Genomic DNA, 4,953 nt, shown 5'->3' on the forward strand with positions numbered 1-4,953 from the left:
CTGTGTCTGTGTTAATTGGTTTCCCTTTTCTTTGTTGAAGAGGGTCTGTGCAATCCTTCTGCCTAGTCCGCCATCTTGCCCCGCCTCTTAGGCCATATTTCTTAGCTTTGCCCTTTCTATGTCTCAAATGGAAAAAATTCTAAGTGCTCCAAAGTTATATAATAAAGGAAAAATTAGGTATTTTCTGTGAAGCTATTTAAAAATATAAAAAGGCAATGTTCATTAGGGTATTTTTAACATTATGGTGACTGTAATGATGATAATGATGCTCAAGAAGATTAGGAAGTAGGTGGGGATATGGACTTCTAATACTATCTGCTTTATGCCACACCACTTTTTTTTTCCCCAAATTTCCTTATTAAATATCATTTCCAACAAACCCTTGGGTTTCTTGAGTCATCAATGACTGCATCTACTATTAACATTTCATCCTGTTTAATCATGGTCTTTTGGGCAGGCAGAGATTATTTCTGATAGGAAATACTTTGCTTAGTAGTTAAGAATTTGGGCTCTAATCAGGGGTGCCAAATCTTCATCATTTACCAGCTCTGTAACTGTGCCTGCAAGTCAAATGAGCTCTTTCAGCCTTACGTACTTCATCTGTCAAATGGGAATAATAATAAAAGATCCCTCATTTTTTTTCAGTAACGAAATATTGATGGCTTCATATAGTGCCTAACACCAGAGTAAGCAGTAAAAATAAATATTATTATCAGATTTGAAGACTAGAGGTCTCCATTCACTCCTCTAAAATATCTCCTGTTAACTGTCATCATGAAAGAAAATTTAATATTCTAAATTAATTTCTTTGTAACTGAAATACTTGCATAGTGGAGAGATCACAGTGTCTGAAAACTGACAGGGAGTCCCCGTCTAGTGGAAATGGTTAACATGCTTGGCTGCTAACCATCAAGATAGAGGTTCAAGTCTACCCAGAGGCAACTCAGAATAAGGGCCTGAATATCTACTTTGAAAGTTCAGTCACTGAAAGTCTTATCGAGCACAGTTCTATTCTGTGAAATATGGAGTCACCATGGGTTGAATCAACTCAATGGCAACTGGCAACAGTGGTGGTGGTTGTGGAAACAGGCAGGCCCAGGTTCAAATATTAGCTTGCCTTTCACATATTTGTGAAACGGATAAGTAAAATAGATAAATATGACTTTTTTTTTTCAGATAAAATAAGAAACATGTAAGACAGTCACACAGTACCTGGAGCACAGGAATAATCCAAATGCTCTGACGAGGAAATGTATTTTACATGCATGAAATGAGTCCTATGATTCTGATTTAATCTAAACAATGTGCATATATTAACTGATGTATTCCTTGCAAGGATCCATTTTACAGATAAGGGGACTGAGAGAGCTGAGAGATTTAGCAATTTCTGTGAAATGTCACAATTAGCAAGTACGGAATCTGCATTTCAACCCAGGTCTTTGGGCCCAGAATCCATACAGGCAGTGAGCATTATGTTATTATCCTGCAAATAAATGAAAACTATTTTCAAGGCCACCACTTATCTATCAGTTTCTCATACTGTAATGTCTTACATGTTGCTCTGAGGCTATTGTGGAAGTTAAATTTGTATGTCAGCTTGTCTGGGCCTGGTTGAGTGGCTGGGCAGCTAATGGTAGTTACTCCCCATAATGAGACTGGCAATCAACTCCATGGTGGGATCTACCACAAACAGCTGAGTAGCTGCCTTAGGGTATGTGGTCTGCTTCCTGTATATAAGAAACAGCTTTGGGAATGGTCTCTAGCTTATGGCACCTTGAACCCTGCTTGTAGCCGTGTCGTTGTTCAGCAACCTGCCATGCTCTGCTGACCTTGGGACTTCCAATGGGCTTGAGTTAATGGCCTGCTGTGTGATTTGGTAATATTGGGACCGTGACTTTTTACTTGTCAACCTTGGGCTTGGCAGCCTCAGCAGCCAGCAGCTATCTGAGTAGAGAAAAGCCTCTAGCTCCAGTGGGCTGGGAGCTGGAGGCAGAGCTGAAGCCCAAGGCTGAGGAGCTTTCACCCAGCCCCTAGCGCCTGGCACTTTGAACTCGGAATTCTAGCCTCCCAAACTGTTAGATAATAAACTCCCGTTTGTTAAGGTCATCCCATTTGTGGTATATTTCTTGTCAGAGCAGCACTAGGTAACCAGAACAGCTATGCTATCAATATTTCAAATACCCATACTGGACAGATTTCAGTGGTGCTTCTGGACTAAGACAGACTTCATGGCCTACTTCCAAAAATTGGCCAATGAAAACCTTACAGAGCATGGCAAAACACTTCCTGATTCTCTTGCTTTGGACACATCATCAAGAGTGATCAACCGTGAGTAGTCAATCTCAAGCAGAAGATCTCATGTTTGATGCTGTACAGGGCCAGCAAGAATGAAGAAGGCTTTTAGTGAAGTGGATTGGCACAATAGGAACAATGATGCACTTGAGGCACAAAGATGCACTTGAACATACCAGGGCTGGGATAACACAAGACTGGGTACCTTTCCTTCTGTTAACCATAGGTCACCATAAGTCGAGTCAACTGGAGGTCATCTATCTATCTATCTATCATCTATCATCTATCATCTTCCAGGTAGGATCTGTTATAATAGTCTAATAGCACAGACCTAGTTTCTGCTCAGTTATGCATGGTAGGGAGTTCCTGAGAGCTGTGAAGCAGATGGCATGAAGCGAGCCCACAGAGAGGGCAGTCCAACACCTCCTCAATTAGGGAAAGACCAAAAGGGAGGTACATGGCCAGTCATAATTTCCTCTCTTACCACAATTTACCTCACACACTGGAACAAAAATGAAAACCTCCCAGACCAGAGACCGAGGTAAAGTTATTCTCTTTATAGAACTGGTCCCAGGAGGCAAGCCCAAATACCCTAGCTATCTGTGAAGCCCCGGACCCTGGGTGAAGCAGTCGAGATGTAGCAGTTGGGCAAGGGGATCTCACCATAGTCATGGGTTCTCTCCTCCTCCTCAGTCCATACCTGAACTGCTCATGGTACTGACAAGCCAGGAAAGAATGGATTGTGCAAAGAAAAGTTAAGACTAGGGCAGTGGCCATAGGCCATTTAGAACAGATGATACTCCCAGCAGGCTTATGGTTTTTATGCACTCCTTTTCTGGTAATTGAAATATTGTTCCTACAATGAAGGGCCCAGAGCATGGAGTCATGCCAGGTAACAGTGTAGGTGAGAGAGTACCAGGCTTTGCCATAAGATGAACTGGAGCAGGCCCTGATGGCCTACACTGCCCCTAGGCCCATGCAGTCACCACATCTCTACCTCTTCCTCCAGGAGAGCAAGAGCAACAGGGCAATAGACAAATTAAGGTGGCTTCGACAATAGGCTGCCCACAGATAAGTGCAAACACTGGTCTTGATGATTAATATGGATTTTCAAAATACTCAGCTCTTGAGGGAAAACACATTATTAGTGATAGAAGCAGCCAGAGGAATAATAAACTATTTAATTTGAGTTTGCTTTTAGTTTTGCAGCCTGTGCACTAACACCATGCGTTCTTACTGATGGTTCTTGCTCAGGTTTTCACTTCTTTAGCTGTGACCTGCTATTCAGTCTATTAAATCTCCTTTCTAAATCCCCAAACTCATTCAAGGCCTCCACCACTTTCTCCCTCCTCCTCCTGCCTTCAAACCTACCTTTTTAAAGCCCTTTTTCTTCCATTTGTTCTCTAAACAAAACTCTGCAGCCCTTGCTGCACTTCCTTCCCAGATGCTGCTACCGACAAATTATTCCCCACGGGTTTTAGCTAGGATTCCACCCCTGCTCCATTTGGCTCTCAGGACACATTTGTTGAACTCAAAAGCCTTTTAACTGCCTTTTTTTTTTTCCCCTTCCTTGGGAAAACTCATAAGAGCACACTGTTTCTATCCCCAGAGCAATGACAGGTCCTAGAAATAATGAAACACTGGAGGAAAAAAAAAAAAAAAATCGATCAAGCAAAGCTTTGATAGTTGACCTATTTGGTCACTATCTTTAACCAGAACTCCATGTTTCTCTTTTTTCTCTTTCTTTTTTCCTACATTTTTTTTTTCCTATTTAAAGACCTATATTTATATTGAACAAATAAACAGTAAGAGAGGGCACCACCTCATGAGTGTGGAATATATAGATACCCTGAACTTAACCTAGACTGAATATTTACTTATGTTTCGAAAGATCTGAATAGCTCTGTTTTCATTTTTTTTTTTTATTCAAATTTTCGTGTTGTTATGTGTTGTCAAGTTGGTCCTGACTCACAGTGACCCTATGTACAACAGAATCAAATACTTTCAGGGCCTGTGCTATGCTTAGGTTGAGCCCATCATTGTAGCCACTGTGTCAGTCCATTCGTTGAGGGCCTTTTTGTTGTTTACTGACTTCCTACTTTACCAAGCATGATAGGCTTCTCTAGGAACTGTCCCTTCTGATAATATGACTGGAGTACATGAGACGAAGTTTGGTCATTCACGCTTCTAAGGAGCATTCAGGTTGTCCTTCTTCCAAGACAGTTTTGTTCATTCTTCTGGAAATCCATGGTATTTTCAGTATTCTTTTTCAACACCATAACTCAAATGCAACTATTCTTGTTTGGTCTTCCTTACTCAATGTCCAGCTTTCACATATATATGAAGCTATTGAAAATACTTACTCTACAAAAAAAGTATTTTCTTTATTGTCATTGTTACATTTTCATGTTGTTTTGTTATTCTGAATTTTAGGGATGGAGCAATTAGAGAAAGCCACAATAAGGTGAGAACTTATTACTTGAATAAAACAAGTACTGTAAATAGAGTAAGGGCCACTTCTGTTTATCTTGCTTCTGGGAAGCCCATATTACCTAGTATTTATTTTCTGATGAAAGTCATTACCTTTAATTCCTGAAAATTTAACATTTTATGTGTGTGTGTGTGTGTGTGTATACATACACACACACACACACACACACA

This window comes from Orycteropus afer, unplaced genomic scaffold (genome assembly GCF_000298275.1).
Source record: "Orycteropus afer afer isolate SDZICR_OR568_19922 unplaced genomic scaffold, OryAfe1.0 scaffold00161, whole genome shotgun sequence".
NCBI lineage: Eukaryota > Metazoa > Chordata > Mammalia > Tubulidentata > Orycteropodidae > Orycteropus > Orycteropus afer.